The sequence below is a fragment of the Mytilus californianus genome, unplaced genomic scaffold (assembly GCF_021869535.1).
Source record: "Mytilus californianus isolate M0D057914Y unplaced genomic scaffold, xbMytCali1.0.p SCAF_9, whole genome shotgun sequence".
NCBI lineage: Eukaryota > Metazoa > Mollusca > Bivalvia > Mytilida > Mytilidae > Mytilus > Mytilus californianus.
In genome coordinates, this window is record NW_026262745.1 from 54092494 (window position 1) to 54105838 (window position 13345).

The 13345-nt window shown below is 31.7% G+C and overlaps 1 long non-coding RNA gene across 1 annotated transcript; it reads left to right on the forward strand.

Moving 5' to 3' along the window:
• The first annotated feature begins 2092 nt into the window (after nt 1–2092).
• Nucleotides 2093–12164, forward strand: LOC127715737 (uncharacterized). Its single transcript, XR_007988633.1, has 5 exons — nt 2093–2280; nt 8564–8665; nt 9346–9388; nt 10287–10346; nt 11846–12164. It is a non-coding gene; the product is annotated as an uncharacterized LOC127715737 (long non-coding RNA).
• The last annotated feature ends 1181 nt before the right edge of the window (nt 12165–13345 follow it).

Here is a 13345-nt window from a genome sequence, read left to right on the forward strand (position 1 = left end):
AGGTTGTATAACAAAAGTAATCAATTTTATTCGTTCAGAATATGTCGCAGGTTAAACTGAATACCGGAAACGTCAGATAAAAAAAGTGACATTGCACAGTTATTTTTAAAATATTGATGTATTGAAATCTGAAAACCTCAACCTTGTGACAAAATCATAACAACCAATCAAATGAATTTCTATTCCATTTCAGGCGTATCGCAAATAATAATATAACAATTGTAGCCTTTGTATGATGTTAATACGATGATATTCCGTTATTGTGCATTATATTCACGCAGTACTTGCTACACTATTTCAAATATTAACTACTTGACAAATGAGTAATCTGGTAGAAAGCAAGAATTCACAGAAAGTCTGCCAGCTCTTAGAAGTAAAGGAATCCTATAAGGAGAATCACAAGAGCTAGTTGGACAAATATGTGTTCAGGGACTATCATCACTCAATGAAAAAAGCAGGATCATTCCCAATGTTATGTTCTTTGTACTATTTTCATATTTACTTGAAGAATTGTATGAAATAATTTAGACCGTTGACATTTTATTACCTAATCCTTTATTCGCAAATTTCGTCTGATGTTTGCAACAAATTATCAACAAAAACAATAAGATTTTAGCAAGATGATTGAAATGAATTCACAGCATTGAAGTACTTTGTTTCTAATGAATATTATACATGTAAGCTTGTTGTATTCTTGTTCAGCTTTCTTCATTTGGGAAGACGCACCACTTTCCATTTATATTCTTGTTTTAACATAAAGTCATCTACTACCAAAATCTACATCACTGAAATATATCAGACTGATAAAATGTTTTTTTTTTAATTTCAGATATGTTTTTTTACATAGCAAAGTAACCTAACCCACTAAGACGGCAGGTATAAGAGTGGTTGAATGCATGTGTTATGACTTCTACATCAGTGGATTAAGTTCTTTGAGTTTGATTTTTTATATTTTTTTATATAAAAGGTGAAAGATACAAAAGGGAGATTAAAGCTCATAAGTCGAAAAATAAACTGACAACGTCATGGCAAATGAAGAAAAAGACCAAGAGACAAGCAACAGTACACAAAACATAACATAGAAAAATTAAGACTGAGCAACACGAACCCCACTAAAAACCGGGGGTGATATTCAGTACCTGTGTTTTTGTCGAACCTACGACGAAATTTGCGAAAAACGAGACATGGCCACCTACATTCCGTCGTCGTCGGTGTCGTAGGTGACATCAATAGCTTTGTCAAACCGTCATAGAATTTGATCAATTTTGGAAAGATGATTTTTTATCATCTAAAGACAGTATCTAGAGCAAAATATGTAAAAAGCATCATTTTCATTTTCCCTTATTTTACTGATAAATAGACGTAGTTTTTTGGGCTGTCAACATTTAGAAATAGTCTGAGGTTTAATTCTTCAGATATAACATAAGAAGTATATCTAAAACATCAGGACACCTGTATGACTATACTCAACAAAAAAAGAAACGCACCACCTCCGTAATATTCTTTGGAGTTAAATTTCTATGGCAAAGAAAAAAAGCTTTTAGGGTTGAAAAGTTTCTGGAGTCATAAACACCAAAATCCTTGAATTTAAGAATTTTCTTAAATTTCAAACAAACACATTTAAAATAAAAAAAAAACAAACAAACAAACAAACAAAACATGTTGTGAAATTTGTGAAAACTTAGGTCTTGTGTGTCCTTTTAGTTAAACATGAAACCAACGTCAATTTTCAGTTTCTTAATCGAATTCTTGTCTGACGACAATTTCTAAATTGAATGATTTTAGACGTTTGATTTTTTACTTCTGTGGTTGAAGACCCAATTGTTGCCCCAAAAATGAACATTTTTTTTCTTTCTGTAAACTTTGCATTTATTTCAAGGTTACGACTTAAATATACTAGATTTCTATAAATTTGTAGCAGAAACAAGAAATTGTGAAACTACTGTATATGGTAAGATGGGGTGTGTTATTTGTTTTTGTTAACTATACTAGCCTTTAAAATAAATATGATTAAGTTTATGAAAAATCGGTGTTACTGTATCAAATGACATGATTTAATTGTCGGAAGAATGTTAAAAGTCGCGGTGCACACTTGACTTCAAGTAAACAACAAATCAAATAAGATATTAACATAGTCATATATCAACATTCTTTTAAGTAAGGGATAATAATTCAGAAAGCAAATCATAATCATGGAAATTTTCAATGCTATCTTGTGTTTCACAATGATCTTCGTAAGTTTGGCACAAATCATTTATGGAGGAGGAATATCACCAGATCGTAAGTATATGCTTTAAGGTTACATCAATTTATAATTTGAGAATTTTTCAGAAAAAGAGCATTTAACTCTATAATACCGTTTATGACTTGATGTCATATTTTCAATTAAATATATACAGCATGTATATATTTGTTTACCCCCAATTCCCTGGGTCGATGTCACTGTTGGTGGATGTTTCCTTCCTGAGGGTATCATCAGCCAAGTAGTCATCACTTCTGTGTTGAGACTAATTGTTATTGATATGGTCATAATTATAGATAAACTGTTACCAAAACTTTGAATTTTTCGAAATTCTAAGGATTTCTACCCTAGAAATATAGTACATTAGCTGAATTTGGCAAACCTTTCCGAATTTTGGGTCCTTAATGCTCTTTAACTTCGTACTATATTTTGCCTTTTTAACTTACTGTTCCGATTGGAGCGTCACTGATGAGTCTTTTTAAGACGAAACGCGCGTCTGGCGTTGTTTCAATCCTGGTATCTATAGTGAGTTAATTTCTGGTAAACTAGGGTTTACTTTATTTAAGTTTATAAGGTCAGAATGTAAATTTCTTATGTCTACCTGAATAACGTGCGATTTGTTTTTTGGTGTCCGGTTAATAAGTAGATAACGGGCGTTTAGTACATATTTCGCATGTTTTATTTTTAAGAAGCACTTGAACTTAAACGTTTGTTTACTTTTCGTGTTAACTATTTGTGAACATTATGAATTAATGAACTAAATTTTCTTGTTTAAGTTACTTTTTTCTAAATAAAATACTGCAAACATGTATGCAACAATAAGTTGTATATTTGGTAAACACTCTTTCCGGCAGATTTTAGAGCAATAATTCAAGACTTGAAATAAATAGATATGAGCAACAACCGTGCCGAAAGATACATTTATTTTCCCACAATATGTCTGAAACAAAGATGTTGCTGTGCGTAAAATATTGTTCGATGGGAAGTGTGTGGCTCATTCTTAATATTGCAAAAAATGTTGTGCAAAACGACAAATTTAGGTAGAATTTAAAATTTCGACATGTTTTTGGAACCATAGTAACTGTCATTCCTGCATTATATTGTTTTTATCACAATCATTAAAACATAATCCTGTAACTTTTGAAGACTGTTTCTTTTCTTTAACAATTCAAGGGACAACCTAATTACTATATCAAATCTCGTTCTGTAAATATAGACAGCAGTAGTTTATTGATGTTCAAATCTCGTAAATATTTTAAGAAGAGACAAATTATTTAAAAAAAACTGAGGAAATCACTTTAACACCAAAAGGAGCGAGACCGGGTACGTCGACAGTGTAAACGTCTCTGCTAATGCGTAAGCAAACAAACAAAATATAATAGTATCTCGTTGTACATTGGTTATTGCCTTTAAACATATTGTGTTTGATCGATCTCCATCTACATGTATAATACACGTAATGCAGTTTCGATCGAATCTGTTAACCGGTTCATCCCTGCAGAAAACATAAATTGATGTATATAAAAAAACACCTGCCATTGAAAATTTACAAAATGTACATTAAGCATTTGAAATGAGTCACAATCAATCGAACTGTATTTTAAGACTAATTTTATACTAGAAATTTTGAATGAAATCGGAGCGTATCAGTACAAGATGCACATACAAATTAATGTTCCCACTGATCTTATAACCACACTACTTCAATCAAAGTATTTGCTTTCCGATTGTCGTGAAATTCAACATTTTTAACATATTTTCATCATTCAATTTCTATATGTTTGAACTTAAGCTTATTTTAATTTCCACATCTAACAAACGTTTATAGTAAACAATAATAAAAAAATAATTGATCGTGTCAGCAAAAAATCGTGTATTGAATGAAAATAACTTTAATTAATTTTGTGCGTTTTTCTTTATTTACATCCAGGAATGCTGAGACTCAAACATTTGAAAAAAGTAAAATTACAAAAATACCGAACTCCAAGGAAAATTCAAAACGGAAAGTCCTTTATCAAATGGCAAAATCAAAAAAGCTGAATCACATCAAACGAATGGGAAACAACTGCCATATTCCTGACTTGGAACAGGCATTTCCTTATGTAGAAGATGGTGGATTAACCCTGGTTTTATAGCTAGCTAAACCTCTCACTTGTATGACAGCCGTATAGAATTCCATTATATTGACAACAATGTGTGAGCAAAACAAACATACACAATAGGTAAAATTATCAAAAATTGAAAGCCAATGTTGTATGGCCATGGCGTTGTCAGTTTGTTTTCGATCTATAAGTTTGACTGTCCCTCTGGTATCTTTCGTCCCTCTTGTATAAAACCTAAACAGACGAAGAGCTATATGAACTAAAGGGACCTGAACATAGCCAAATTCATCTAAGGTAAACTTTGCCTTATGGAGTTGGAACCTCAGTTTATTAATAATGTCATAATTGATCAACGGAAAATTTAAGAACATTGGATTAAAAATCATGTCAGTACTGAATCATTGACAACATAATTATAATGAATGGACCCTTTTGTACATATTTCAACTGCTTCGCTTCCCTTTCCAATATTCGGCTTTGAGCGTTCTTAATGAAGGTAAAAGCGCTTCGGACGCGTGAAATTTATAAAGTGTTGATTTCATTTTATACAACACTGGGTCGATACCGCTGCTGGTGGACTATCAGTCCCCGAGGGTATCATCAGATCATCAGATCAGTCAACGGAACTTCTGTATTAACAAGAACTTTAACAATCTTTTCTAAAATTGTCCTTTTATAGATTTAAAAATTATGTTGAAACTAAGGTTTCCAATCCTTCAGGTAAAGTTGATCTTAAATAGATATGGCTATTATCGTTCCTCATAAAGATAAAACCAGACGTGTGGCATTTATAAAGTGTTATTTTGTGTAGAAGCAGCAGTCCTGAGGTAGAAAATGTATTGAATTTTAATGCTGGAAAAAGAGGAAATATAAGCGCCTTCACGTAAATATTAACATTATGTTTACCTTATCGAGAAAGTGTATACTATATACGTATATACGTATGTACTATCAACGACTAAAGCTGTTTTTACGATCTACACCTATTTTGTTGGCGTTAGATTAATGAGTGTAAAATTGAGAATGGAAATGGGGAATTTGTCAAAGAGACAACAACCCGACCATAGAACAGACAACAGCAGAAGGTCACCAACAGGTCTTCAATGCAGCGAGAAATTCCCGGAGGCGTCCTTCAGCTGGCCCCTAAACAAATATATATACTAGTTCAGTGATAATGAACGCCATACTAAATTCCAAATTGTACACAAGAAACTAAAATTAAAAATAATACAAGACTAACAAAGGCTTTATGTTTGCTTTAATTTCTAAATCAGTTGTGTTGTATGTCTATGATGTGTGTTTACACAGTTTTGGTTGCTGGATCCCAATTGTGGTCAATTGTGGTCACATTGGCCTATTCTGTCTGTTTGGGTTGCTCACCCGGTTTTGTAATTTTAACGGAACTATCAACAACTGTCGTACATGTAGGAGGTTTATCTAGCTGTATAACCATGGTTTATTCACTATTTCTTCGGAAAATGGCTGTACCATGTAAGAAATATGTTCTGCTGATTGATAGCGTCTGATTTTGTCAGTTTTTAAAGACTTCCCCCTTGAATTTGCCTTGGAGTTCGATATTTTAGTTATATTTTTTTTCATAGAAGCCGTCAAAAAATTTAGCAATGATCCATTTTATACAATATAATCGATCCTGAGGTATTACAAGTACTTAATTAAAAACCGAGGGTGATCTCAGGTGTTCCGGAAGAATAAACAGATCCTGCTCCACATGTGGCACCCGTCGTGTTGTTCATATTAGTATAAACCCAGTGATTAGTCTTATTCGGTATGTCAACTTTGGGAATAGAGGACAGGATGGTGATTACGACAATCGTCATGTGTGAAACACACAGATATTCTACAACGGTCAACCAACTCGTGATTGCGTCCGTAAAATTTACGAAGGGATGATTTCAAATTCACCATTTGAAACTCTTGTTTTAATAGTTTTCTTGCGAGCAGCAACCCTCTATCAAGGAAATCAAGTAAATGCAAGATCTGGAATATCATATCAACTTGGTGATATATACCATATGCACGCGTTGCTGGAATGTTGCTACATAGAAGTGGAAAATTCACAATTGGGAAGCTGCAATCATCTCTTCTGTAGTAAAGTTTTGTTTTCAACCGACCCTAATTGTCAATTTCTAGATGTAAATCAACATACGAGGCGGACTTAACTGTATCGTTTGAATCCTTTATCTCAAGTTCGATGGAATAGATGCATTCAACATAGTCTCCAAACTTCTATTTTTTAGTGAGAGGACATACTCTTTATAGAGGAAGTTAAAGGCAAATGCTAACTTCTTTCTTCCTTAGTAGCACATGTATGAAGTCAGCCTCATATGAATAACGGAACAAGTCGACAAGAAGAGGAGCACAATTGGTTCCAATTGGAATGCCGATTGTTTGTTGAAAAACACGTCCTCCAAAAGTAACAAATATGTTGTAAAAAAAGATCAAGCATCTTGATAAAGTCAGTTTCAGAGAATATTTTGTTTGAATCAGAGTATCTTTTTTTTACAAAGTACTATTTATCCCTCCTTAAGACAAGATACTCATATTTACGTTGGCCATTTATCTTTATGCAATGAAGCATGACCAACTCTTTCAATTTGTCTTTTAAATTGGAATGGGGGACACTAGTGTAAATAGTTATCAAAGGTACCAGGATTATAATTTAGTACACCAGACGCGCGTGTACGTGTTCGAGAGTCAAATGTGTAAACGAGAAACGAAACGGCTAGAAAAAATATTTACGCCTAAATAAACGGATAAAAAAGACATTCACGCCTAAACAAAGCCTGATTATCTGCTTTGATGAGAACTGGATTTCAAGGTAGTTTGCTGCATTTTGATAAATAAATATATGACTGTTCTCTCTTAATATGCTAATGTATAATGGATTGTGACTATTTTAATTGCACTGATCATGATATATAATGAATTGAAACTATGACAAACGGAGAGCGTTTACTTTTAACAAAAAGAGAAATCGCACAGTTTTCACGTCAAAGCAGAAGTACAAGCCAATGTGAGCGCGCGTTTACCTTTTGAGTCTCCTAAAATTGTTATAAATTTTAAAAGTTAATGCACAGTTAACGATGAGCTACGTGAAGTGCAGACGAGTTAACACCGCGTTAACTTTTCCGACCGTTTACATTTTATGTTGTACACTGTACATACGCTTATTAGGCGAAAATGAGAATTTTAAGAGATTAAGTTATAGCAATGCTATATGACATTCAATTTTAAAACTATCTATGTAACACTAAATATTTAGTCGTTTTACATCGTTCGTATTTTTCGCAAACATCAGTTAAAACTATTTGGTGAAAATTGATATATCAATCTCTTTGAACCATCAGATTTTGGAACACCACAAATACGGAAAACCTCAACGTTGAAACAAGCATGGTCTGAATAGTCTCCCTATTGGAATGCTAATCTAATTATCATTTTGTAAATAAAATTATGTTTCATCTTCAACATATTCTCCGGAATTAAAAATGCCTTGTCTAAGAAATAAAGATAGTGCCTTGGTCAAGTACAATGATTACAAAAATCCTCTTGAAATCAAAGGCACACCAGGTTTGCTTCTTTTAGATAGTTCCCGGTAACTTTTTCTAAGATGGAAATTAAACTGGAGTGTGACCCTTTTCCCATAGCTTTGCCTAGAAACCTTAAAACTAGTACTTACATTGGCTGTCTGAATGAGAAATTATGACCCATATAAGTATTTTCCAAGGCGTGACTATTGAGAAGCTACTATTTGATTGGAAGAAGATTGTCTTACCTCGCCCAAACAATATATCACTGAATTCAGTTCACTACAATATTCAAATGCATATGCATGATTTATAAGAACAAGCGCTAGATATCATTTACCCGTATAATTATATATATAACATTTAAAATAGTTGATGTTTTGGACTGTTTTCATTAATTTTAAATGCCAAAAGAGTACGCTGATTTTGATTCTGATTTCCATGGGACCACTGTCATCAATGGGCATGAGACTAACGAAAGGAAATTTGAACAAATTTAAAAGAGAGACGAAAGATACCAAAGGTGCATTTAAACTCATAAGTTGAATATAAACTGACAACGCAAGCTAAAAAAAAGAACAAAAATACCAAAAGAAAAAAAACAGCATACAAAACACAGCATTAAAATCTAATCAATAATTAATTGATCGGCTCATTATTCTAATTTCTAGCATGCAGCCCTGATCCATGCCAAAATGATGGAAACTGTACTGAAATTGATCTTACCCACTACGCGTGTTCATGTTCTATGAGTTATACAGGAACAAATTGTGGTAAGTTACTTTGTTTTAGTGAATATATTGTTGATACCATAACTGATCTGCATGAGCGATAATAACATTGTTCTTAAACTTTCTACAAGAATAAAGGAAGGTTAATGATGATGGAATTTGAATTTTCAATTTTTAAATTGTTATATAGATTGTAAAACTACGATTATTTTGTGATATTGTATTGTACGCTATTAATTAACATAAACTTTTGTTATTTATTATACCGTTATTAAAGAGCTACGTTTTTGTTCAGGACTGATTTGTATTTATTTTTGTTCTCTGTACTTACTTGATATTCCACGAACCGAGATTAAAGAGAGGTAGGAGAATACACTATGTAACCCTGCAACATGTTCATGGCCTATTCCTAAATCAGGAGTCTTGTCAGGTTGCTGTTTTTGTGATATCTTAATGGGTTTATTTTTGCACATGTTGCATTTCAAATGAGGAATTATTTATTAATATCAGTTCTTTATAGCTTCTGTTAAATCTGTTCAGTTAATTCTTTTGTGTTGTTTGATTGTTTTTTAATTCCCTTCATCTTTTATTGCAACGCACTAAACATAAAAACAAAACAAGTTTGCAATTTAAAAGCATATAATCATTCTTTTTTGTATTGAATTTTTAATATCAAATACACACATATATATATATAATGTTATTAACTATATATCTTTCAGAAACAGCACTTCCAAAGGCCGGAAGCACAACACTCTCAGATGGGTAAAATTTATTTTCTTATCGGCAAACAAACTTAAAAGTCAAGACATATGTTAAAGGATAAAAATAGTTTTTGTAATGATTTTTTTTTAAATATACATATGATGTATTTTTATATATCTTTTATCATTGCATAAATCATTACCATTGAATGTTTTTTGTAATTTTGTTGTGTAACATCGTAATTTTGAAGAGCTTATAAAACCAAAAAGGACAAACCGTATATCCAAAAGCCAGATTTTTGTCTAAGATATATGAGATTAGTACGATATTCATTCTTGTTGATCTAGCTCACTGCTACCTGGTGTTCAGTTAGCACTTACAAAGATAAATAAAAATTAATACATTATTGCAAAAAATATCTTCCACCTTTTACAGTTTATCTGCAAAAGGTGAGAAAATAGAAAAAATGGGAACCATTTTTAAAACAATTAACTTTATGATACAAGACAGGTAACTCATACAAAACTGTAAAACAAAATGTGGAAACATCGTGTGCAGCAAAGCAATAACAAAGTAATTTAAGAGAAGCTTAATTATAACCACTGACATAATCTCCCAAAATAGAAAGTTGTTTCTTGGATGCACCCATAATTTTCAAATCCAATATCTACTTAAAAAGTGATGTAAAAAAGGAAAAACAAGAAATTTTATCAAATGTACAAATTTCGTCATGGTTTGTTGCCATGGTCAATTGTTTGATGAAATTGGTTTTTATTTTCTGAACATCTTGTATCGTAGTGAAGTTATGACAATTTTAAGAACATGTATGGTAACTTTTCAATTTGCACTAATGTTTGGGCCAAATAAGGCATTGATTACCCATACTCCTTTGTAACTTTACAGTGATTATGTGAAATGTTATTGAGACCCGAAATGTATGTTGCATTTTTTTATCCAGGAAAATTGGTGATATAGTTGTTGGTTGTTTACTTTTTGTTATTATGCTGTTCATGTAAAGGTAAGTTTAACAGAACAAAAAAAGGGAAATTACATATGTGTTTGTTGTTCTCCTTATCTTCACACTGTTTAATGGACATTTAAGAACGCGCTTTTATTTATTTCCTTGTCAACTTATATTACTAATTACCAGGCTTGACATGAGTACCAGGGTGGGTGTAATTAGTTTCTGTTTTCAGAATATTAATCTGTTTGAAATGTTTGTTTCCTCTTACAAACTTGATTGACGAAAAGAAATGTGCAACAACCGTGCCAAAAAGATACATGTATTTTCCCACAATATGTCTTAAACAAAGATGTTGCTGTGAGTAAAATATTGGTTGATGGGAAGTGTGTCTCATACTTAATGCCAAAAATTGTTGTGCCAAAGGACTATTATAAGTAGAATTTAAAATTTCGACATGTTTCTGGAACCATAGTAACTGTCCTTCCTGCATTATATTATGCACAGTAGTTATCAATATCATTAAAAACATAATCTTGAAACGATTGAAGAATGTTTTTATATAATAATTCAAGGGACAACATAATTACTATATCATATCTCGTTCGTTCTGTTTACATAGACAGCAGCAGTTTATCGATGTTCAAATCTTATAAATCGATTTAGAAGCAAATCAAGGTATCCAACAAAAATTGTATTTTCCCACAATATGTCAAAAATCGCATGGACTCCAAAAAGTGCGATACCGGGTGTGTCGTTATGGTAAGTGTCTGCAGTTTTGAAACTAGAATAAGAATCCGTCATTAGATATGTGTTTTTCGATAATTTTTATCAGCAATCAGTTTTTAAATTTGGTAAAGTCAAAGTTGTGTGCAAAATGTTATTAACAATCTGTGCCATAACTAATTTACAGTTCCTTGACCTTAAGTTATTGTGTAAGAAACTATGATAGTTATACAAACTATACGGAAATTCCACTCTATTTTATTTCTATTTTAAAATATTATTACGATGGCTATATAAATCTTTTTTTATATAATTATAAGTACACTAGAATAAGTCGGGGCAATAATATGGACCATATTGACAAACTTATTACTTAGCAACTAAACTCTCGTCCAATTCAGCTTTTTCTGTATTTCAAATGCGTATAAAAAGTTGTATTTATATTATCAGTGCAACGACACTAGTTATGTGCAGGTCGATTATGATGAAATACTAATTCAAATGGTTTAATGAATTAGTACTATCATAGATAGTATTGTGCATGTCGATTATGACGAAATACAAAGTCAAATGGTTTAATGAATTGGTAAATGTCATAGATAAATTGAAAACCATGATTGGTGACAGAAAATAAATATTACTTGTAATTAGTAATAACGTCAAGTAAATTCTTTCTTAAGGAGCGAATACATGTACACAGCTTGCTTCATGCCAAAAACTCAAGCATCTCGTTTTGTAATACATGTAAACATTCACAATTAAACTAATTTAGACTTGAAAGACAATGGGATGCATTTCTTTTTCTGTCATTTTTAAACTTTATATTCCAGGAGCCGTTGAACACAGTGAAAAATTAAAAGATAGCAAGTGCATGATTACGACTTCTAAATGAACTGTAGTGATTATATTTTTTCTCTCCTATGTCATCAAATGAAGTATAAAGTAAATGTTTTGTTTAACATTTAGAGTGATTTAATTTGTATTTTCTCAGTGTTATCAACCACATTGTAAAGTAGATGTTATGTGTAACATTCTAAGTGATTTTATTTGTATTTTCTCTAATGTAATAAACTGCATTAAAAAGTAGATGTTATGTGTAACATTCTTAGTGATTTTATTTGTATTTTCTCTAGTGTAATCAACTGCATTATAAAGTAGATGTTTTGTGTAACATTCTTAGTGATTTTATTTGAATTTTCTCAGTGTATTCAACCACATTACAGAGTAGATGTTTTGTGTAACATTCTTCGTAATCATATTTGTATTTTCTTCTATGATAAAAAATGATTTATTAAGTAATAGATATGTGTATTCTTTTTAGTAATTATATTTGTATTTTCTCCTATGTCGTCAAATAAATTATAAACTTCATTTTGACTTGTATAGAGAGCTGTCTTATTGGCACTCATACCACATCTTCTAATATCTATTCATGTTATGTGTAATCTTCTTATAATTAGCTGTCTTAGCTTTTGGTCGTATTTAGATCAATTTCTATTTTATGTATTCTTATTCTTCCAAATTTCGTCATGTTGGGACCCTTTACAGCTGAATGTACGGTTTAAGTTTAGCTCATTGTTGAAAGCCGTATGGTGACCTATAGTTCCTAAATAAATCCACGTCAATTTGAATCTGTTGTATAGTTATCTTATTAGACATCATACCACATCTCCTTGTTTTATTTTACTTCGAGACGGTATATCAAATCTTAATGGATGGAGAGTTGTCTCATTGGCACTCATACCACATCTTCCTATATCTTTTAAATCTAACAAATGTGAAAACTCGAGTTTAAGATATGGTCCTTGTGGTTTTGGTGTTACCAGAGATCTTATCACTGCCCATGAACAAAAGATCATGATTTCTTCTAGGAATGAACCGAAAGTTTTCTTTTTTTACTATTTTCACAAAAAAGAGTTGTTAATTATTAGAGATTGCCAGTCTAAGAACCAGTATAAGCGTTATATGTTTATGCCATCTGACAAAGCAGTCACAAATTGTCCACAGACTTTGTTGTATGATGTTGTGACTCTACTGAAATATTAAAAAACAAATGAAAACAACTCTTTATAAATTTCACTCGTTCGAAAGGCTTTTTCTTTCTTCATCAGGAACGCTAAACATTTGAAACCCAACCGTAACATAAAAAATTCTAATACATCTGTATGTAACGTTCACGCGTCCGAAGCGCTTTTTCTTTCTTCATCAGGAACGCTCAGCGCCGATCATTTAAAACCCAACCGTGACATACAAAATTCTAATACATCTGAATTATGCAACTTAACATATTGAAGTTTCTCCTATGAATTTGCTTTTAAACTTATTTCATG